The following is a 26,509-nucleotide window of genomic DNA, read 5'->3' as shown; positions in this document are numbered from 1 at the left end:
CTCTTACCACCCTGACCTAGAAATGAGTGGCCTTTGACTGGGAGGAAAAACAAGAAAGAGTGTTCCAAACGCTCAAACGAGCCTTGTGGACTGCACCAATACTATCCCTTCCCGAAGGAATAGAAGACTTTGTAGTCTATTGTGATGCATCAAATCAAGGACTCGGATGTGTTCCGATGCAGCGAGGTAAAGTCATCACTTATGCCTCGAGACAGCTGAAGACACATGAGGTTAACTACACCACACATGATCTTGAGCTAGGAGCAGTTGTGTTTGCTCTGAAGATCTGGAGACACTACCTGTATGGTACAAAAAGCACGATCTTTACAGACCACAAGAGTCTACAACACATTTTCCACCAGAAAGAACTCAACATGAGACAATGACGGTGGGTCGAGCTACTCAGTGACTATGAGTGCGAAATTCGTTATCATCTGGGTAAAGCCAATGTAGTAGCCGAAACCCTAAGTCGGAAAGAATATACTGGTCGTAGAGTTGAATCTTTGACTCTAACTATCCATTCACACTTGTCCATGCAAATTAAGGAGGCCCAGCTTGACGCTTTGAAACTTGAATACGTGGCAGGTGAATCCCTTAGAGGGATGGGTAAGAACTTGGAAGTCAAGGGTGGCGGAGCCTTATATCTCATGGATCGGATCTGGACACCGAAACACGGTGGCTTCAGAGACTTGGTCATGACCGAAGCTCACAACACTCGTTATTCCGTTCACCCAGGTTCAGATAAGATGTATCTAAATCTTAAAAAGTTATACTAGTGGCCTAACATGAAAGCAGAGATTACTACCTTTGTGAGTAAATGCCTTACTTGCGCAAAGGTCAAGGTCGAATACCAGAAACCCTTCGGTCTTTTATAGCAACCAGAGATACCAGAATGGAAGTGGGAGTGGATTACTAAGGACTTCATAACCAAGTTTCCCAAGACAACGGGTGGATTTGATTCCATATGGTTCATCGTCGATAGAATGACCAAGTCTGCACACTTCTTGCCAATCAAAGAAACAGACAAGATGGAGAAACTTACAAGAACTTACATTAGGGAGATTGTAAGACTGAACGGTGTTCTCTTATCTATTATCTCAGACAGAGATAGTAGATTTACTTCGAGGTTCTGGTAGTCGTTACATAGTTCCCTATGAACTATGCTGGACATGAGTATAGCTTACCATCCACAGACCGACGGAGAAAGTGAGAGAACTATCCAAACATTAGACGATATGTTACGAGCCTGTGTGATTGACTTTGGGAAAGCTTGGGATACTCATTTACCCCTTGTCGAATTTTCCTAAAACAACAGCTATCACACGAGCATAAAGGCAGCCCCATTCGAGGCCCTCTATGGCCGAAAGTGCAGATCCCCTATATGCTGGGATGAGGTGGGTGATACCCAGTTAGCTAGGGTAGGAGTTCCCGAAAGCACTCTTATGGGTCCGGAGATCATTCGGGAAACGACGAAGCAGTTCGTTCAAATTCGTGAACGATTGAAAGCCTCTAGAGACCGACAGAAAAGCTACGCTGACAAACGAAGGAAACCGTTGGAATTCCAGGTGGGTGACCGAGTTTTACTGAGGGTGTCACCCTGGAAGGGCTTGATACGCTTCGGAAAGCGTGGGAAGCTCAATCCAAGATACATAGGGCCTTTCACGATTCTCGCGAGAATCGGCCCTGTAGCTTACAAACTCAATCTACTGCGCGAACTCAGTAACGTACATCCTACCTTCCACGTCTCGAACTCGAAAAAGTGTCTGTCCGATGAGACTCTTGTTATTCCACTCGACGAGATCAAGATCAACAACAGCCTCAACTTCGTGGAGGAACCAGTAGAGATCATGGACCGAGAGGTCAAGCAGACAAAGCAGAGCCAAATCCCGATAGTGAAGGTTTGCTGGAACGCCAAGTGAGGACCTGAATTCACTTGGGAACGAGAGGAGCAGATGAAACTAAAATATCCTCATCTTTTCGCTTAGCTATTTTGTAAATTCCTATTTTCTTAAATTCTAATTTCGGGAAGAAATTCCTTCTAACGGGGGGATGATGTGACAACCCGAAACTTCCATTCTGTACGAACATTATCCAGTCAATAGAAGTTAGAACAATCGCAATAAATTCTGAGACTTTTCCGTATAAGTTTGAGTATTTCAGGGTTTACACTTATGGAGATATCAGGAGAGTGGATGCACTAGGGTTTTGTGCAACTCTATTATTCTAAAACTCTATTACGTTAGAGTTCATTATAGGAATGAAATATTTTCTTCCAAAAATATCAGGACTATATATAGAATTTTGAGCCATAATAATTCATTTGTTGCATTTCCAACTAGAGAAAATCCATTTCTCTTTCACGGATCTTCGGTTTTTAATCCCAAATCGTGAGTACCTTTCTCTAGTTTTATTATATGGCTTATAATGTGCTTAATAACATCAATTTCATAACAAAACAACTAGATTCGGGAGTTTACCACCCAAGAACACCTTGGGGAGTAAACTCCTAAAAAGATGCCTAGTCCTTCTCCCATGATTTGTAACTACCTTAGGCTTGTATGCTAGTGTGTATATGAATTGAAATCACCCCAAGAATAGCAAAGTTTAGGTGTTCACGGCCCAAGAAGTTCTTGGATCGTGAACTCCAAAAACAAGTACCAAACAGTGCTTTTAACACTCCTAAAGCATTGGACAATTACCTAGATTTACTCCTAGTTATTTGAGGGAGCTTAAAACATCAAAAACCCCTCCCAAAGAGAGATTACAGCCGTAATCTCTATCTTAGGACTTAAACATGAAAGAAGGGCACCAATGTGTGCCTAAGGCCTTCATTAGCCTTAGATATATGTGTAGAACCTATCCTACATGAGGTTGGGACTTGAAAGCACAAAAATATCCACTTCCATGTGATTTTACGGCAGTAAACTCCAAAGGAATTGGCCTTGGGGCCGTAAACTCCTCAAAGGAGGTTATTAATGCCCTAAACCCTTCCAAGAATTAATCCAACAAGTTGGCATACTTCTAGGGATCATTTAGAACCTCAAAACACAAAATAACACCAAGCTTGGGAGTTCACGGCTGTAAACTCAAGGGTTTACGATCGTAAACTCCTTGTGTGATGTTTATGGAAGAGTAAACTCATGTACAGGGTCCTTTGGAACCCTAAACCCAATTGACATGTCCCACAACAACTTAGATGCAATGCTTAGGCTTATAACACTTATATAAAGTGTTTATTATGTTCTAGGATGTCTTAACATTTACAATTAGTAGTTTAAGACTAATTGGGTGCATATATGTGTGATTATATGTTCATTAGGATCATAGTGTGTGTACAAGTCCTCACTTGATACCTAACAAGCCGACACCGTTCAGTACATCCATACCACCATCTACATGTGAGTCCATACCCCTTAATCAATGTTTTAAATGATTTAAATGCTTTAATAGGGGGAATACAAGTAGAAAACAGCATGTTATTAAATCACTCATATGTATTTTATAACCGTGTTTCCATCCAGTAGATTTCACATACTACAAAATGTGATGCATGAAATGGTTTTCTATCTTAAAAATACTTTGTTATCAAATGTATTAATTTTGAAATGTTTATTTAAAATGGCATCAAGTCACTCTTTATAATTGTTCAAAACTCTTAGATGTCTTACAAAACCATTTTTACCTTCTTGAATAAAACTATACTTATACACGTATGTTCTTATATATGTATTGAGGTTATAGTTTTCATCCTTCAATTATTTTACCACACTCTTGTGTAGCAAGGGTGTATTAACCAACTTGAACAACCAATTACCTTCCAATTAATTATCATAGGGATAGTTAGAAGATTACAAAACATTATTCCTATTACAAGGAATCACACAAGATTCGGTTCATTTATGAGTCTATAGCAGTACATTACATAATACACGAGTACATTACTTATACTATGAGTACCTTTAGGGGACTAACCATTCCTTGGGCCTAGTATTCGCTACAGAGGTTGATGAACATCTACGAATGCCTATGGTTAATACTTATATTAGGAAATAGATTACGGGAGTAACCCTTGCTACTCCATGCTGCTGCTACAGAGGACAATTGGACAATCTTCGGATGTTCATTTGGTTATACATTTCGCTTACCGCGGTGTCGTGTTAGTCCTAGTACCAAAGGATAACACTTACATTAGTACATTTTCCTATTTAATTTATTTTGGGATACATTCACATAAAGGAAGAGTTACACTATGTACTTTTAGTACTAGTCAATAGAAAGGAAAAACTATCATTTTACTTACAAAACATTCGGGTCTTGGTAGAAGACTACATTTCATACTAGTAGGAAATAAGGGATTTTCTAGGGTTTTCATAATTATATCAACTGTTTCATTTAAAGATTTACATAGCATACATAACAGATTTCCAAAACAAGACAATGACATTTAAATACTTATGAATTCACCAGCTTTAGGCTGATACTCGCTTTTAAAATAACTTGTATTCTCAGGTGACCAGTAGACAGGTACGATGGCCAGGTTTTGAGAAGACGGAGCATAGACAAGACTCGTCTTTTATTTTGATTGTATATTTTGGTGTCTTATTACAATGAAAGAACAAATATGTATTAAAACTTTACTTTTAATGAAATGGATAATGTTGTTGCTTGTTTACTACTTTACACTGTTGTGATACTGTACATGACATCCTCCACCCCAAAACGTTTCCGCCGTTCTTGGTTTTGGGGTGTGACAGTATCGGGTAGAATTCCACCGTGTCCCAAACTTTCAGCATATATAAAGTTGAGAGAGCCTCATTTGAAGCCTTTCCACTCTCTCTCTACTTTCTCTCTCTACTCTCTCTCTAAAATCCGATTTTGAGCCAAAATCACCCAAATCAAGCTTCAAATCATCAAGGTAACTATCCTAGCTCCTAGTATAACACCTGTGGCCTTCAAATTCGTGAAATATATGAGGAATGGGACCATAAACATGTGTTTACGGTCCTGGAACCTCCTTAGGCCGTGAACACATGTAATAAGGGGTTTTGAGCTTTAAAACCCTTCCAAACCTCATTTGGAGCTTAGATATGACATAAGGACCTATTTGCATGGACTTAGAAGTCCTTAAACTCTTCATTTAGGGTATAAACTGTTGGGTTTTGAGCAATCTAACACCTCCTAAGTGTTCATGCAACCCTAATAAACCTTGGATCTATGTTTGTCTAAATACATGCAAAATAATAATTTTCCAAGGTTCATAACCTATCTAACATGGCATGGGGTACTTTTAAACATAAAAGAGTTAGAAGAGATTACATACCTTTCTGATGAGTTTGATTCTTAAGGAGTTTGAGGGCCAAGCACCAATAGTGTGAATGCCTCAAATGGAATTACAAATCACCACAAACTCTTGGAAAACTTTGAGAGAGTGTATACACACTAGAATTTCCGGCCACACACAAGCACACACACTAGTAGCTATTTCATGCAATATAAGCATGCTTATATAGTGTACATGATTAGGGTGAAACCCTAATAACCCATGACCTTTCCTTTTCCAAGGATCCATGGGTTAAAAGCTCCATGGATCATCCATGGACTTCCATACAAGCCTAGCCCATTAACAAATGGGTGTTAGCCCACACCATATAAAACCAATAGCCCACAATCTAATTAGTCTTCCTTTTAATCTCTAAATTAATTCATAATTAATTTAAGACTAAGACTAATTAAATAACATGACTTCATATTAATATATTATAACATATAATATATTAATAATAATATGTGTATAACTCTCATAAAATTATCCATAAATAGTTTGGATGAAATGCAACCCAAATGGACCATGCTGGTCGGGTCAAGTATATACCAAATAAGTTATGGACTTAGACACCTTATCCAACAGACTCCCACTTAGATAAGTCTAATAACTGTATTTGCCTATTACTTCAGGAACCAACCAGCAATCGTAGCTCTCGAAAACTCTGTTGAACTATGAAGCGCCATTTTAAGATAAGTGATCATACAATCCTCTGTTCTCATGATATCAGCCGGACAAACACATGGAACTATGTCTTGCTTATTGTCTGATAGTTGTTTCTCGATTTCCGATTTGTTTGACAAAGAACTCAACTGAACACATCAATTTAGTTCTGACCGGGCCCGGTACATCGGTCCACACAAAATCATCGAGGGGCCCAGATATCGCTTCTATTTCTAGAAGGAACAGATAAACTTCGACTCATATACTTGTTCTACTACTTGTTGAATTGTACACAAAGGCACGTTTTATAACATCAAGTTACTGATGCGTTTACGTGCAATCAGTGCACAACCAACTCATAGGTAACAACTCATATATCTAGGTTTGAAGATTTATATGATATTACCGTCTCACGATCACTTGAGATAAATTCCATGAAGTGATACAAGTGAGCCTGGGTTTATTCCAATACTCATAACTTATGAGTACTCATGAATGTTGTAGCAACCATTGCCATGTCTAAACACCTTTAGCCATCTACAAATCCAATTCATGACAATCTTGAGTCATACCTACTTCCGACGTATGACCAATTGTGGAGGTTTGAATAAATTAATTATTCTGGAAGTCAAAACATGCAAAGCTAAAACACTTGTAAATAATTGATAATGATAGCAACTCCTTACTCATAAATAAATCACAATTTTATTCATCATCAAATGTTGATTACTTTTTACAAGCTTCAGAGAATCTGTCTAATTTGTAAAACTAATATCGTCCCTCAGCCCTATGCGCCTCGCATGCTGAAAATGCTTAGCCCTCGTCAGTCCCTTTGTAAAGGGATCCGCAGGGTTCTCATCTGACGATATCCTCTTTGCCATGAGGAGTCCTTCTTCTATCTTGTGTCTTATGAAGTGATATTTCCTGTCAATGTGGCGGGATCTCCCATGATCTCTCTGTTCTTTAGCTAAAGCAACCACACTATTGTTGTCACAAAAAATTTCCATAGGCTCCTTAATAGCTGGCACAACTCCAAGGTCTCCAATGAAGTTCTTCAGCCATATCGCCTCCTTTGCTGCTTCACTCGCTGCTATATACTCTTATTCAAAAGTCGAATCAGCCACCGTCTCCTGCTTGGAACTCTTCCAAGAGATTGCCCCTCCAATTAAGGTAAAGACCCAGCACGACTGAGAGCGAAAATTATCCCTATCAGTCTGAAAACTAGCATCACTATACCCTAGTACTCTCAAGTCATCACTCCCACCAAGGGTAAGGATCCAATCCTTAGTCCTCCGCAGGTACTTGAGAATGTTCTTTACCGCAGTCCAATGAGCTTTACCAGGGTTCCCCTGATACCTGTTGACCATGCTCAAGGCAAAGGCCACATCATGGCGGGTACAAGTCATAGCATACATGATCGAGCCAACAGCGGAAGCATACGGTAATTGGCTCATCTCAACTATCTCTGCCTCTATACTCGGACTCTAAGTCTTACTCAGCTTGGTGTTGCTTTGGATCGGTAAATCTCCTTTCTTGGAATTCTGCATGTTGAACCTTTTCAACACCTTATCCAAATAGGTACTTTGACTAAGTCCAATTAGTCTTTTACTCCATTCTATTAATATCTTTATCCCTAGGATATAGGCAGCTACCCCTAGGTCCTTCATAGCAAAGCACTTCCCAAGGCAGGACATAACCTCATACAAGGTTGGGATGTCATTTCCTATAAGTAGTATGTCATCTACATACAGTACCAAGAAGCTAACTATACTCCTACTAGCTCTGACATACACGCAAGACTCATCTTCACTTCTCGAGAAGCCAAACTGTTTGACCTTCTCATCAAAACGAAGATTCCAGCTACGAGATGCTTGTTTTAATCCATAAATGGATTTCTCAAGCTTGCATACTCTATTAGGGTACTCTGCACTGACAAAACCCTCTGGCTGATTCATGTACACATCCTCATCCAACTTTCCATTAAGAAAAGCGGTTTTGACATCCATTTGCCATATTTCATAATCATGAAATGCAGCAATGGCTAGCATAGCCCTAATAGACTTAATCTTTGCTACCGGCGAGAAGGTTTCATCATAATCAATACCCTGAGTCCGAGTAAAATCCTTCGCAACCAGTTGAGCCTTATAAGTATGCACTTTTCCTTCCATATCGGTCTTCTTCTTGAAGATCCATTTGCACCCGACTGTTTTACGGCCTGGTACATGGTCAACCAAGTTCCAAACTTGATTGTCATACATGGATTGTTTCTCGCTGTCCATAGCCTCCTTCCATTTAGCAGACTCCGGGCCTGCCATGGCTTCCTTAACACTACTAGGTTCATCCAAATTAACCAGTGTACTATCACTGATAAACGTATCACCTTCCGTAGTAATATGAAAGCCATAATAAAACGCAGGTGTGTTCCTAACCCGTGTGGAATGCCTCGGAGGTACAGACTCGTCAGCTGGATCAATGGGAGTTTCCTCCTCAGGTTGATTGCTAGTGTCTGAGATTCCTTCACCAATTGATTCTTGAATTTCTTTAAGATCAATTTGCCTCCCACTGTCTCCTTGGCTTATAAATTCTCTCTCACGAAAGACCCTTCTTCGTGCTATAAAGACCACATTCTCACTGGGTCTATAGAAGAGGTAACCGAAGGATTTCTGTGGGTAGCCGATGAAAATACACCTTTCACTTCGGGGTTCAAGCTTATCATGAGTTTCACGCCTCATGAAAGCTTCGCAAGCCCAAATTTTGATGTGGTCCAAATTGGGAACCTTCCCAGTCCACATCTCATGAGGTGTTTTGGTAACCTTCTTTGTAGGGACTAGATTGAGGATATGGGCGGTAGTCTCTAAGGCATACCCCCAAAAAGAGATTGGTAGCGAAACTCGACTCATCATGGAGTGAACCATGTCTAACAAGGTTCGATTACGCCTCTCAGCTACACCATTTAGTTGTGGTGTCCTGGGAGGAGTCAATTGTGAGACAATCCCACACTCCTTAAGATAGTCAAGGAACTCGGTACTAAGATACTCACCAGCTCGATCGGATCGAAGCATCTTAATGTTCCTGCCCAATTGATTTTTTAATTCTTGTTTGAATTCCTTAAACCTTTCAAAGGTTTCTGACTTATGTTTTATTAAGTAGACATATCCATATCTACTAAAATCATCAATAAAAGTCACATATTACCGATTAGCATCCCTTGTGGTGATTTTGAATGGTCCACATACATCAGTATGTATTAGGTCCAACAAACCTTCACCCCATTCACAAGTTCCAGTGAAGGGTGATATTGTCATCTTTCCAAGTAGACAAGATTCACAACTATCATCCGATTTAACGTCGAATGATTCCAGGACTCCACTCTTTTGGAGTTGGCCTATGCGTTTCTTGTTTACATGTCCAAGACGACAATGCCACAATGATGCTTTATCTAGGCTAGTAGAAGAATCAATATACAACACATTATTTCCTAAGTTGTCTATAATCGACACAGTTTCATACACACCATCACAAGGTAATGCTTTAAAATAAAACACATTTTTAAAGAAAGTATTAATACCACCACATTCATTATCAAACGAAAAGGTAAAACCTTTTTTGTACAAAGAATGAAAGGAAATAATATTCCTCGCCATTTCAGACGAGTACACACATTTATTCAAATCTAATTTTAACCCATTATTCAACAAGAAAGTATAAACTCCATTCTTGGAAACAGGTGAAGCCTTCCTATTCCCCATGATCAAATTTATCTTCCCGTGCTCCACATCCTCACTTCTTCTTAAGCCCTGCAAATCAGAACATATGTGAATACCACATCCTGTATCAAGCACCCAAGAGTTAGAATATGGTGAGTTATTAGAAAATATTGTGTAAATACTTGCGTGAGTGGGTTTCACTTTCCCATCCTTCAGATCCTGCAACTATTTAGAGCAGTTTCGCTTCCAGTGCCCCTTGTCCTGGCAATAGTAGCAATCAGCGTCCTTGGGAATGGCAGAAGGAGTGGCAGAACCACTCTTGGTCCTTGATGAGGAGCCTTCAAGAGACTTTCCCTTGGTACCCTTCGAAGGGGGCTTCCTCTTTTTCCCTTTGCCTTGCCCGATAGCCAAAACAGGGGTAGATGTTGGAGTAGGAGTAGTAGAGGTAACAACCGACTTGCCCTTAAGACCGGTTTCAGCGATCTTCAAGAGTCCTTGAAGCATGCTAAGGGTAACTTCCTCCTTGTTCATATGATATGTCATACGAAAATGGTCATAACAAGAAGGTAAGGAGTGCAAAATGATGTCAATTGCCAACTCCTCAGGGAAGTTTACATTCAGCTTCAGCAAATGGTCCACATACCTTTGCATCTTTTGCATGTAGGCCGTGACGGATTTGTTGGGTTTTGAGCATTCTAACATTCCTATGGTTTACATGCAACCCTATAAACATTGGATCTATGTTTTCTCTATAATACATGCAAATAAGAACTTTCCAAGGCCTTAGTCCTCACTAGCATATTATGAAGCACTTGTACTACAAAGTACTAGTTAGATGAAATACCTTTTGATGTAGCTTGATGTCTTCAAGCTTTAAGAGCTTATCCCCAATAGTGTGGAAGCCTCAAGTGGAATCACAAATCACCAAAACACCTTGGAAGACTTTAGAGAATATGGATACTTGGTTCTCTCTAGTAAAATTGGCTAGCCCTTCTTAGTGTACCCACACTAGTGCCATTTTAACCAACCAAGGACATCTTTATATAGTGTGGAGGATTAGGGTTAAACCCTAATACCCATGACCTTTCATTTCCTAGGATCCATGGGTTAAACACTCCATGGACTATCCATGAAAGCTTAGCCCAACCGAAATGAACTTGGCCCATTCCATATATATAAGATTCCATATTTAATTAGTTCCTTTTGATCACTTAATTAATTACAAATTAATTCTTGATCAATACTAATTAAATAATATGATTCCATAATAATATATTAGAACTTATAATATATTAATATTAATCATCAACATACTATTGTCAAAAGATTATCCATATAAATTGTGTCGGTGAAGTGCAACCCAAATGGACCATGCCGGGTCGAGTCAAGTACATACCAAATATAGTTATGGACTTAGACATTAATCCAACAGTCTCCCACTTGGATAAGTCTAAAACTATTATTGTGTATGACTTCAAACCTAACTGGCAATCGTAGCTCTTAAGGCTGCTGTCGAACTCTGATCTTGTCAACGAACTTGTCCATTAGATAAGGGATCATATATTCCTCCATTCTAGATATCATATGGACTGAGACATGGATTATAATCATTCTCTCTATCCATTTGTTGTTTCCCGATTTCCAATTTATGACGACTGACTAATTGAACAAATCGAATTAGTCCTGGCCCGGCCGAGCCCTTCCATTTGTCATCATCAAATCATCGAGGGGCCCACAGATATCACTTTTATCCCGAAGGTAAATGGAATGGATAAACTTCGACTCATATGGCTTGTTCTACTACTTGTTGAATCATACACAAAGGAACGTTTTATAGCACTGAGTTACCAAATGCGTTTTCATGCAATCAATGTACAACCAACTCATAGTAACAACTCATATCTCTAGGTTTGGAGAATATAAGATATTATCATCTCATGATCACTCGTGATAAAATCCATGAAGTGATTCCAATGAGCGCGGGTTGAATCCAATACTCAGAACTTATGAGCACTCATGAGTGTTGTAGCCCTTTGTCCAACACCTTAACCTCTACAAGCCAACCCATGATAGTGTTAATTCATATCTACTTCCAACATGTGACCGACTGTGGATGGTTTGAATAACTTAGTCATTCCGGAAGAGTAACCTAGTTTATTCGGGACGTCAAAACATACAAAGTGAAAGACAATAATAATTGAATCCAGTATGTTATCAAAACCTATGAACATAAATAAAACACCTTTTATTTATCACCATATGATTACACATTATTCATTGTATACTGTTTAAGCTATCAACTTTATTCTTGAATTTAAAACAATAGTTGTCCCATGCTCCAAGCACGTACACTATGTTTTCTAAACACTAGTCATGCCACACACCAAGTATGCATACTATGTTTGTCTATGATCTTTACTTTGTAAACTAGATCAATTGAACATAACTTCAATGATTCTCTTTTCACACTCCCAAATCCTTACTGCAAATGCAAGAATTCCAAATTCATGCCATTTACTGAAATCTGTAAGATTCTAAACTTATATGCATTGATCCTCTTGTAATGATTATGCACAAAGTCAGAAAGACTTGACAACAATCATTACAGAGCATTCCAAAGGAGATCAACTCCTTGGAAACATCCTTCTTGCATTAAGTTTCCTTAATCTTACAGAGATTTAAAAATTTCTAACTTTGAAACATTTCCAGATTCCATTTTGACTATCACTTCTGAACAAGAGTTGCCTCCTTACAAATTATGTCAATATGGTCCTTCCAGAATTATCACTATACTTCCAACTGTCCTTGAGCAACCAATCTTTGGTAAACCTTAGATTGTCCTCGACAATTGTTTAATCCTTTTAGTTATATCTAGTTCTAAACCTTTTCCCTTCTTAATGCCCCAGGCATTTGGAAAATTTTAGAAAGGATGAATATAGCACATGTAATCGATCCTATATTCGAAGCATATGGGACATGATTCATGATGTGTCACATAAAGACTAAACCAGTCTTTTGCTATAACATTTCCATTTCTATTTGCCAAGTTCTCATAATTCAGATTATGAAAAGGGATGCCGTAATCATAATCGAATTTTAGAACGCAAATAATGGACCCATATACAGAATTTCCTTATGTTGAGCCATTCCAACATAAAATTCATATATATATATATATATATATATATATATATATATATATATATATATATATATATATATATCCTTGACTAAATGATTAAAACCTCACGATCTAAGCTTATAGATTTGAGATGAAGTATAATTTCATCTCCCTTAATTAAAGAAAAACAACGCTTTCCCAATTGAAACTTTTGTTTTCTATAATTAACATTGCTAACTTGCAATACTTATCATAATTATCATGCTCCCACTAACATGATGATTATTAGCATAACACTTATGCTCCCACTAGCTTTGACATGTACTCAGAAATCAGCTGACTTTCTTACCAAAGTTCTGATTTCTGATACTAGATCAAAATCATACACCTTCCCTTAGATAGCACACTTGTGTGTCTAAACAATTATGAAGAGGGATGCCGTAATCATAATGGCTAGACCTTTTTTCCACTTCTCACAAGTCCAGGTTAGTGTGCCGGTTAACCACACACGCTCCATTAACGACTTTGAGAATCCAAATAGCACAGTTGCTATCTAGCTAAAATCTACTTAGTGAAAGTGTTTCCTCACCATCATTTTCATGAATCGGAGAGAAACCTTATGACACTTAGATTTAATGGTGTATGTGTTCTTATCCATGTTAATTGTCAAAACCATAGTCACAAGATAAGGATAATGACAAATGCAAAATCATATGGATTGAACTCAATCTTAATTTCTTGCCACCTGGCATCTCAAGGGCCTGCCATTGCTTCCAAGTTGTTGTGCAACAAGTTGAGAACTCTAAGAACTCATATGCAAAGCCAACTTTAACTGGAATGGGCACAGAATATGTCAACACAATAGGTTACAAACCGCAAGTCGTGTGCTAGTGAAGAATTTTAGGTTTTATTCTTGATTAGTTCTTGAGACTTTCAAGACTTTTAAGATTCCCACTGTCCTCTTAACCTATAAGACTTCCTTGTCAAACATCCAAGAGATAGTGTGGATTCTAATCAAGACAAACACTTCACACAATTGGCCTAAGTTGGTCTTTGTTTTATCCAAAACATCACAACCTACCAATTTCAAATGTACAAGAGTAGAAAACTTTTACTCTTACATTTGACAAGTGTTTTAAACCTTCTTTAAGACATGTCACTCAAGTTACAATCTTGGAGTATGACTCTCAAAATTGTTTTTGGAACGAAGTATGACTCATCTTCTTGATTTAACCATTTCAACAATTCAAGTTCCTCTTCTTAGTCATAAGAATGCACTAAGATTTCCTTAGAGAACTAATTGTGCTATGGTTTCTTAATCATTAAGATGATCACAAAAACTGATACTAAAGTACTCTCCCATCTTTTCAGATTTGAGAAACTTTTATCCTTCTGCCTAATTTGATTCTTCTTATCCGCTCTGCCATGCATTGAAACCTCTTCCAATGTCTCAGAGTTACACTTAAGCTTGTAAGTATAATCATATTTACTGACCTTTAGTAAACTATGACGAATAGCCTTATATCTGTTGTGGTGGACTTAATCAGTGCACATGACTATGTACTCGATCCCTTAGTCCATTACTTGACTCACACATCCATGTGAACGAGAATTAGTCTTAATTTTTCCAATACTTGAAAGTTCTCATTCATCATGCTATACAACTTGCATGATTCCAAGTCCCGGTTCAATTGAGACTTTGGATGATGAGAATCTTTCCTTATTTGGTAAATTTAGACATTACCACAAATGAAGGAATCAATTTCATATTTCCACTCTTGCTATTAATGGAATCATATAAGCAACAATTTTTCCTCAAATGCCATTGTAAGGATATTTTAAATTAAATAAAATCAAAAAAATTTCTTTTATTTTAAAACTATGCGGAAAAACTTATCCTTACAATCCATATGAAAACTTGTTGTTATCTATTCCTAAGCAACATCTCATAACTCCTAAGAAGTAGCTCAAGAATCCGATCTTCAAACTACGCGATAGAAATCCATCTATGCAATCAGATTCAACATATTCTTTCTTTAAGTTTCTTCACTTTTCTTTGATTCTTACAATATCAACATGTGACCCAGTCACATCATGTATTAGGAATCTCAGAATAGAAACTTAGAAGAGTTAGATAGTGGACTTTACCTGAAGTAGAGTCAAACTTATTGACTTTAACATCCTTAGGTAAATTTGGCAGCTTCGCAACTAATGGCCCTTCCTTTGGCAATATAAACATATGGACCCTTTGATAATGGTACACGGGACTATCACAGACTTAGCTTTTCTCTTTACCATTTGTTCAACCGAGTTGACTATGGCCGATCCCTTTCCACTGGGAAGAGAATGCTTTTCTGGATTTCCTGTGTCACTATTGTCAATGTCCATCAAGTTTTAAGGAAGTTGATCTTAACAAAGAGATAATATCATTAAGGGTCTTGTCATAGTCTATTTCGTAGGTGTCCCAAAGGAACTCACTATGTGACTTAGAAAGTGATTGAACCACCAACTTTCTCAAGACTTTGACACCCAACTCTCCCGGCTTGTCAATAGGTGACTACATCTCCAAGATGTGATCACACCTAGACCTTGCCTTGCCAATAGGGCTTGAGTGACCTTAAACTTTTCAAGAACTTGTGGGTTAGGGAGAATAATTGTGGGAGGAGAAAGAATTATGATATCCATGAGACATCATCTTCATTAGGAAAGCTTGTTTCAAGAGATCTGGGAAGATCATAAATGTCTAAACCGGACATGTTTTGGGAGATATTCAAGATAGTTGATCTTAAGGCCTTAATATACACCCAATATGAAATATTAAGGCTAGGACCCAACAACCTATTTTATAACTTAGAAGAGGGATGCCGTAATCCAAGCTATAAAATATTTGAAGGTAGGTGAATGACGATTCACCAATTTCCACTAAGATAAACGAGACGTATTATTAGGTTTTAATTGGATTTGAAACTCCTAGATCTTTGAGATTCATTGAATTGTTCAATGGCATGTTTCAATCTCGAGTGTGCCCTTCATGTTTTATGACTGGGATGCCGAGGATCACAAAACAAGGTGTGAAGTAACCATGCAAATTACTTGGTACCCTTAATAAATTACCCCTCAATCGATGTGCCGGTTAAACACACACGCTCCATCGATACTATGATAAATATTAAGTCACCCTTTACCTACCTTGTTAAGTCCAAGTTAGTGTGCCGGTTAACCACACACGCTCCACTAAGGACTTAGACAAAGTGTAAAGTGTAATTTCATGGATTAGCACCTTATTCACATTTTCCTAAGTAACTAAGATTAGGTATTATTAAGAGTTTAGTTACTTAGTATTTATCATTAATACTTTTAATGAAGGGAGAATTATAGTCGTGTCAAACCCGTTCGGCTAACGACCCTCCACCAGTCAAGCAAGCGGTAGGTGAGGGTGGACACCCATTAAGTTTCCATTTTATAGGCAACAACCTTATACCCACCTTATAGACCGGCTTCGTGAATGAGGCGTACTAGCGGTAAGACCGACTTTACTCTTATACATATATATATATATATATATATATATATATATATATATATATATATATATACATATATATATATATATATTATTAACATATAATATTATAAAGTATAAGGGTTGAATTTTAACTTTTAAAATTCTAAGGGCTAACTTGGAATTAAAGTATTCATAAGAGAAAACTTTACAAATTCCAAAACTTGAGGGCAAGTTTTGAAACTATTCAAAACTAATTAATTCCATAACTTATGTATTTAAAGTAGTTTTAATCCAAAAACTCTTCAAGTTCCATAACTTGAGGACAAGTTATGGAAGACTTTAAACTAATAAAAGAATTAACTTTTCTTTATATTATAACTTATGGAATTAATTAAGGTTACATTATTTTTTTTATTTTTTTATTTAATGAAGAGACTCTTGGTCCTCCATAACTTGAGGACAAATTATGGAGTCATAACTCCAATTAATTAGAACTAGACTCTTCATTTTGTAACCTTTGCCAACTTTTATGAGTTTTATGAAACTTAAATGTGACTTTTCATATAACTTGAGGACAAGTTACAAAAACACATTTTAGAATCAACTCTTAGACTAATTTGGATTGTAAACAACTATTTCACTCAATTTTTCTATTAATCTAAGCAACTCATAAGAACAAGATAATTCAAATCAAACTTTTTCATGTAATTAGTCTAACCCTTAAACTAATACAAAACATGAATCTATTGACAATTATCTTTGAAATTGGATTAGCATGAACATTACCACTTCAAGAAACAAGTTTATATGTTCAAAAACAACTTAAGGTAATGTTCCTAGTCCATTTCTAGCCAAAAACCTCGAAAATATGTTGTCTGGGGGTCCAACTCGTTGGGTGCATGAACCAACTCGGCGAGTTGGATCGATTTGATCATTTTTAGGCATGGACTCGCCGAGTCTCCTGATGGACTCGCCGAGTCTAATGATCAGACAGCAACAATTTCGATTTTTTTAACCAGTTTTGCAAGTATAACAAGAAAACAAGCCTAGGCTCTGATACCACCGTTGGGTTTTGAGCATTCTAACACTCCTATGGTGTACATACAACCCTATAAACCTTGGATCTATGTTTTCTCTATAATACATGCAAATAAGAACTTTCCAAGGCCCTAGTCCTAACTAGCATATTATGAAGCACTTGTACTACAAAGTACTAGTTAGATGACATACCTTTTGATGTAGCTTGATGACTTCAAGCTTTAAGAGCTTAGCCCCAATAGTGTGGAAGCCTCAAGTGGAATCACAAATCACCAAAGCACCTTGGAAGACTTTATAGAATATGGATAGTTGGTTCTCTCTAGTGAAATTGGCTAGCCCTTCTTAGTGTACCCACACTAGTGGCATTTTCACCAACCAAGGACATCTTTATATAGTGTGGAGGATTAGTGTTAAACCCTAATACCCATGACCTTTCATTTCCTAGGATCCATGGGTTAAACAGTCCATGGACTATCCATGAAAGCTTAACCCAACCTAAATGAACTTGGCCCATTCCATATATATAAGAGTCAATATTTAATTAGTTCCTTTTGATCACTTAATTAATTATAAATTAATTCTTGATCAATACTAATTAAATAATATGATTCCATAATAATATATTAGAACTTATAATATATTAATATTAATCATCAACATACTATTCGCAAAAGATTATCCATATAAATTGTGTCGGTGAAGTGCAACCCAAATGGACCATGTCGGGTCGGGTCAAGTACATACCAAATATAGTTATGGACTTAGACATTAATCCAACAGGATTCACCATCCTTCATGTGGGTTGTTATCATGGAGGAGATTATTTCATACCGCTCTTGACGAGCACTCTGATGGTACCTTTCCATCAGGTCTTGGTGCATCTCAAAAGGGTAGAAGTCCTCATAAGACTTTTGGAGCTCGGCTGCCATCGTGGCCATCATGATACATGCCACCCTAGTAGCATCTCTCTCATGTGTCCTGAATTCAGTGATCTCCTCAGGAGTAGCAGTAGACTCATCAAGCTCTTTTAACTCCTTATCGAGGACATATTCCTTGTCCTCATAACGAGTTACCATCCTGATGTTCCTTATCCAGTCCATGATCTTGGAACCATCAAAGATGACTCTCCCACAATGATTCATGAGAGAGAAAGAACTAGTTGGGTTAGAGCCCGAAGCATTAGTGTTGGAAGACATCTGAAAGTAGAAAGAAAGTTTAGATTAGATATATAGTGTCCTTAATAAGACACCCAAATGTAATATTAAGGCTAGGATCCAATCACAATATATTATACTTAGAAGAGGGATGTCGTAATCTAAATAATAATATATTTGAAAGGTAGGTGAATGATGATTCACCAATTTCCACCATGAAAACGAAATGATTTATTATGTTTTAATTGGATTTGAAATTCCTAGATTCTTTTGAGATTCATTGAACTTTTCAATGGCATGTTTCAATCTCGATTGTGCCCTTCAAGTTTTGTGACTGGGATGCCGAGGATTACAAAACAAGGTGTGAATAACCATGCCAATTCACTTGGTACCCTTAATATTATCACCTAATCAATGTGCCGGTTAACCACACACACTCCATTGATCTATGACAAACATTAAGTTACCCTTCGTGATCCTTACTAGTCCAAGTTAGTGTGCCGGTTAACCACACACGCTCCACCAACGACTTGGTAAGGTACAAAGTGTGAATTCCATGGATTAGCACCATGTTCACATTTTTCCTAAAGTAACTAAGATTTGGAATTAAAGAAAAGGTTTAGTTACTTTATAATATTCATCATACTTAATGAGAATTTATAAGTCTTTGTCTTACCCGTTCGGCAAACGATCCTCCACCAGTCAAGCAAGTGGTGGGTGAGAGTATACACCCATTAAGTCGCCATTTTATACGCAACAACCTTATAGACCGGCTTCGTGAATGAGGCCTACTAACGGTAAAACGACTTGTTCTTATACATACATATATATATATATATATATATATATATATATATATATATATATATATATATATATATATATATATATAATTAACCATTAATGTTATAAATAGTATAAGTGTTGAATTTTAACTTTTAAAATTCTAAGTGTTGGAATTAAAGTTTATTAAAGTGTGTGAAACTTTTCCAAATTCCAAAACCTGAGGACAAGTTTTGTAACTCTTCAAAACTTTTCATTTCATAACTTATGAATTAAAGGTTCAGAAAATGAAGACTCTTCATTTTATGTAACTTATGTGCTTGTAATGTGTGTTAAAGAAATGTGACCTTTGGATATCCATAACTTGAGGACAAATTATGGACTCCATTAAAACACATAAATGATCAAGAATTAATCCTAAACAATTCAGCAAATAATTCCTATCATCTTCTAAATTCATAAGAACATGAACATGATTATCAAAGTTTCAAAATTATATGAACACATACAAAGCATGAAATTTTGATATATGCTATTGTAAATGGATTAGAACAACCATTACACCCACTAAAATAAGTTTTAAAACATCAAAATAGTTTGGGGTAAGGTTTCTAATCCATTTCCAGCAGCAAAAGTTGAAAATCTGCATTCTGAACCTTCTACTCGCCGAGTGCACGAATCTACTCGCCGAGTAGGTTGAACTTTGCCTTGGACTCGTCGAGTCCCCCCATGGACTTGGCGAGTCCATCATGCAGACAGCAAAGATTTCGACCTTTTTCACTATTTTGCATCAAGTATCAAACAAGCAAGCCTAGGCTCTAATACCACTGTTGGGTTTTGAGCAATCTAACACTTCCTAAGTGTGCATGCAACCCTAATAAACCTTGGATCTATGTTTGTCTAAATACATTCAAAATAATAATTTTCCAAGGTTCATAACCTATCTAAAATGGCATGGGGTACTTTTAAACATAAAAGAGTTAGAAGAGATTACATACCTTTTTGATGAGTTTGATTCTTAAGGAGTTTGAAGGCCAAGCACCAATAGTGTGAATGCCTCAAATGGAATCACAAATCACCACAACCTCTTGGAAAACTTTGAGAGAGTGTATACACACTACAATTTTCGGCTACACACAAGCACACACACTATTGGCTATTTCATGCAACATAAGCATGCTTATATAGTGTACATGATTAGGGTGAAACCCTTATAACCCATAACCTTTCCTTTTCCAAGGATCCATGCGTTAAAAGCTCCATGGATCATCCATGGACTTCCATACAAGCCTAGCCCATTAACAAATGGGTGTTAGCCGACACCATATAAAACCAATAGCCCACAATCTAATTAGTCTTCCTTTTAATCTCTAAATTAATTCATAATTAATTTAAGACTAAGACTAATTAATTAACATGACTTTGTATTAATATATTATAACTTATAATATATTAATAATAATATGTGTATAACTCTCATAAAATTATCCATAAATAGTTTGGATGAAATGCAACCCAAATGGACCATGACGGTCGGGTCAAGTATATACCAAATAAGTTATGGACTTAGACACCTTATCCAACATAAACATGTGTTTACGGCCTAAGCACATGCTTGGACTGTAAACACCTATTCATGGGGATTAAACTCATTTTTATGTGTTAAGATGCCACTTAAACACACCATAAGCCTTAGAAATGAGTCTAGAAGCAACCACAATCAAGTTAAGGACCTTAAACATGCGAAAACTACCCCCATAGAAGTTTACGGCCATAATGTGATGACCCCAAATCTATTTCCGTTACAAATCCCATCTTCACTAATGGAATGCGTCGATATATGTTATTTTCTATAATAATTGGAGTCGTCGATAAGCAAATATCTAGTTATTTATATGTCTTGATATTATGATAAGTAATTATAACTTGTATGTGTTAACCGTTTAATCAAATAGAGTTATATTACTTTTTCAACCACTTCACCCGGGTAAAACGTTTTAACCCCGTTAAACTTTTGCATCGAATAGCCGTGTATCGGGTGCAATACCCGAGACATATATAAACAAATGGACACTACATTTGAACTCTTTTACCACACCTTCACTCTCTCTCACTACTTTCTCTCTCTAGACCCGAACCCGACTCCAAAACCACAAATTCCGGCTTCCAAACGTAAGAACTCATTCCCTATCTTATTCTAAACATACTTCATTGTATTTAGAGGCTAAAAATCATAGAAAACAAGGATCAAAAGGGAGTTTACGGCCTAAGAAGCCCTTTAGGCCGTAAACACCTAAAAACTTGCCAAAAGCCTCATTTTTCCTTCCTTTAAGTTTATGTACTAATTAAGAGATATACCTAGGAGAGTTTGGACATTAAAACACAAGAGTTTGAAGCCTAAAAAGGAGTTTACGGCCCAAGCTTATGCTTACGCCGTAAACACCCAAAAACCCTTGTTAAAAGTCCCAAAAACTTATCTAGGGGATGTAAGGAATTTAGCTAAGGCCCTAAGAAGTGTGTTGTACCTTTAAACTTCTCATTTTGAGGCCAAAAGAAGAGTTTATGGCCAAGGCTATACTTGGGCCATAAACTCCCCAATTTTTATGCCAAAATGTCCCAAAACTCCATCTAAGGCCTTCTAGAATTTATCTAAGGTGAAGGGAAGTGTGTTGTACCATTTAAACATCCATTTGGAGGGACTTCATGGAGTTTACGGACCAAGCAAAACTTTGGACCGTAAACTCCCCTAAATGTCACAAAATGAGGGTTTAAACCCTCCATATTAGTTCAAGACACTTGCTATTAAATTAGGGAAGTGAAATAAGGCCTTAAACTTGCATTTTGGAGGACCACATGAGTTTATGGCCAAGCCTAGGGGGCTTACGGCCGTAAACTCCCAAGGAGTGGCCTTTGGGCCGTAAACTCCAAGGGAGTGAGCTCATGGACCCTCCCGTAAATCTTTCTTGGCCTTATACCACTCCCGGGAACCCCTTCTAGGCCCTAAAACCCCGAAAACGATGGTAGAATGCCCAAATACCTTAAAAAGAGGCATAAGAAGTCTAATTTATTGTAAAATACATATTTTATATGAATCTAGGGTCCTAAAAGGGTGCACAAGTCGTTATTTGCCACGAAACGCTCAACCGACACTTTTAACCGATTCACCCGATTTACGCGATTTTAGGTGAGTTCATACCCCTTTAATGAACCTTTCAAATGTTTTATATGTTTTAGGGGGGGATACAAGTTGAATATACATGTTTATGAAAAGTTATACAAGACAATTATTCATGTTGCAGAATTAATCACATGTGATTCACTACCTGTAGTTCAAATCACATGTGATTTATCACTATGCCTTATAAATAAATCATTTGTATTCAAAACTATTTTGGATAAACAAACAAGTTTTAAATGTTTCTTTTGTACAATACTTTTATTTAATAATTCTCCTTATAAAAATGTAATCACACTGATATATAATTATATAAGTAAGACTTGAAGGACCTAGGACCGATAGCTCGCCTTATTTGTTGTTCTTGTTTGATTGTGGGCTTAGGGTAGTGGTTATCCGTCCGACTGTCGTTGATTTCTTAGTTATATATCTCGTATATTAGTACGGATTACGAGTATTTCTTATTTCATTAGATGCCTAAATCACTAACCTGACTAGAACCACACACACTAAGTTAACTATAATAGGTATAGTTAAGGTCTCTATCACTCGTTTTAACTACTACTCTACACTACTTTAATTCTCTCTATTATGAAACTATACACTAATAAGAGAATACCATACGAGTTATACAAAATACTACTACACTATAATACAAGGGAAAGTACTAATCATGAGATAACTCATTAACCCACTACGAGATACTCTATTTGCTACACACTACGCCCGAACTTTTCCGATAGGAAGACGAAACTATATGTATAGATCTATACGGGGAAGACGTTATTACATCCCGACTGTTAATTTCAGTCTGAGCCGCACAGGTCCAGGGATGCCTTTACTCCACTACACTGTGCATGACCGGGAAGGTCATGGGGGTCCGCTATTACTCACACTATTGGTAACATACAAGGAATACACTATAACCGCACTAAAATAGTAAACAAAAGATAAAGTTAATATCACGAAGTAAATAAGTATCTAATACTAAAGGAAGTTGCACCAGTATTATTGACTTCAAGTATAACTTACCATATTGCTTTACTTATTGGTGAGTCACTATTATACTTCCACGGTAAATGGTTTTTAAAGATGAAAATGTCATATTTCTTAAAGGTTTTCACTTACTATACATTTCTGGAAAATACAGGATTTTCTAGATTTTACTACTACTTATGTCTGTAAACTTCAGCTTTCATACTATCGATTCTAATGCTTTTTATATAAGAACTCACACTAAACTCTTATGAACTCACCAGCTTTATGCTGATATTCTTTTCAAAATAACTTGTATCTTCAGGTCAAAGATAGACAGGTACGACTGCAACATTTTTGGAGAAGATGGAGCATGCAAGACTCATCTCTTATTATTTTTTTTACTTTTGGTGTTTGTTGAACATTACAAAGCATACTTGTAAATACACTCACTATGTAAATGAAATGGTTGTATGTTTCTTGCTTTTACTATTATGCAATTCTGATGATACCGTACACTACGTCCTCCACCCGGAACGTATTCCGCCGTTATCGGTTTTTGGGTGTGACAGATTGGTATCAGAGCATTGTTTATAGTGAATCAAGTATATCAACCTATAAAAGTTATACGAACTATAAACACTTCGGGACTAAAACACTCTGACCAAGAATATATATTGTTAAGTATCTAAAGGATTTAACTAAGTATATATATATATATATATATATACACACACATCACTATAAAACACAGAAGTCAGTATCATCCTTGAAGGACTTAGGACCGATAGCTCGCCTTATTTCATGTTCTTGTTTGATTGTGGGCTTAGGGTAGTGGTTATCCGTCCGACTGTCGTTGATTTCTTAGTTATATATCTTGTATATTAGTACGGATTACGAGTATTTCTTATTTCATTAGATGCCTAAATCACTGACCTGACTAGAACCACACAAACTAACTTAACTATAATAGGTATAGTTAAGGTCTCTATCACTCGTTTTAACTACTACTCTACACTACTTTAATTCTCTCTATTATGAAACTATACACTAATAAGAGAATACCATACGAGTTATACAAAAGACTACTACACTATAATACAAGGGAAAGTACTAATCATGAGATAACTCATTAACCCACTACGAGATACTCTATTTGCTACGCACTACACCCGAAGTTTTCCGATAGGAAGACAACACTATATGTATAGATCTATACGGGGCAGACGCTATTACATCCCGACTGTTAATTTCAGTCCGAGCTGCACAGGTCCAGGGATGCCTTTACTCCACTAAACTGTGCATGACCGGGAAGGTCATGGGGATCCGCTATTACTCACACTATTGGTAACATACAAGAAATACACTATAACTGCACTAAAATACTAAACAAAAGATAAAGTTAATATCCCGAAGTAAATAAGTATCTAGTACTAAAGGAAGCTGCACCAGTATTATTGACTTCAAGTATAACTTACCATATTGCTTTACTTATTGGTGAGTCACTATTATACTTCCACGATAAATGGTTTTTAAAGATGAAAATGTCATATTTCTTAAAGGTTTTCACTTACTATACATTTTTGGAAAATACAGGATTTTCTAAATTTTACTACTACTTATGACTGTAAACTTCAGCTTTCATACTATCGATTCTAATGCTTTTTATATAAGAACTCACACTAAAGTCTTATGAACTCACCAACTTTATGCTGATATTCTTTTCAAAATAACTTATATCTTCAGGTCAAAGATAGACAGGTACGACTGCAGTATTTTTGGAGAAGATGGAGCATGCAAGACCCATCTCTTATTTTGTTTACTTTTGGTGTTTGTTGAACATTACAAAACACACTTTTAAATACACTCACTATGTAAATGAAATGGTTGTATGTTTCTTGCTTTTACTATTATGCAATTGTGATGATACTGTACACTACGTCCTCTACCCCAAAACGTATTTCGCCGTTATCGGTTTTGGGGTATGACAGATTGGTATCAGAGCATTCTTTATAGTGAATCAAGTATATCAACCTATAAAAGATATACGAACTATAAACACTTCGGGACTACAACACTCTGACCAAGAATATATACTGTTAAGTATCTAAAGGATTTAACTAAGTACGTATATATACACACATCACTATAAAACACAGAAGTCAGTATCATCCTTGAAGGACTTAGGACTGATAGCTCGCCTTATTTCCTGTTCTTGTTTGATTGTGGGCTTAGGGTAGTGGTTATCCGTCCGACTGTCGTTGATTTCTTAGTTATATATCTCATATATTAGTACGGATTACGAGTATTTCTTATTTCATTAGATGCCTAAATCACTAACCTGACTAGAACCACACACACTAAGTTAACTATAAAAGGTATAGTTAAGGTCTCTATCACTCGTTTTAACTACTACTCTACACTACTTTAATTCTCTCTATTATGAAACTATACACTAATAAGAGAATACCATACGAGTTATACAAAAGACTACTACACTATAATACAAGGGAAAGTACTAATCATGAGATAACTCATTAACCCACTACGAGATACTCTATTCGCTATGCACTACGCCCGAAGTTTTCCGATAGGAAGACGACACTATATGTATAGATCTATACGGGGCAGACGCTATTACATCCCGACTGTTAATTTCAGTCTGAGCCGCACAGGTCCAGGGATGCCTTTACTCCACTACACTTTGCATGACCGGGAAGGTCATGGGGGTCCACTATTACTCGAACTATTGGTAACATACAAGAAATACACTATAACCGCACTAAAATAGTAAACAAAAGATAAAGTTAATATCCCGAAGTAAATAAGTATCTAATACTAAAGGAAGCTGCACCAGTATTATTGACTTCAAGTATAACTTACCATATTGCTTTACTTATTGGTGAGTCACTATTATACTTCCACGATAAATGGTTTTTAAAGATGAAAATCTCATATTTCTTAAAGCTTTTCACTTACTATACATTTCTGGAAAATACAGGATTTTCTAGATTTTACTACTACTTATGACTGTAAACTTCAGCTTTCATACTATCGATTCTAAT

Source organism: Lactuca saligna, chromosome 2 (assembly GCF_052625555.1).
Source record: "Lactuca saligna cultivar CGN05327 chromosome 2, ASM5262555v1, whole genome shotgun sequence".
NCBI classification, from domain to species: domain Eukaryota; kingdom Viridiplantae; phylum Streptophyta; class Magnoliopsida; order Asterales; family Asteraceae; genus Lactuca; species Lactuca saligna.
The sequence above is the reverse complement of the archived record's forward strand: the minus strand, read 5'-3'. Positions refer to the sequence as shown.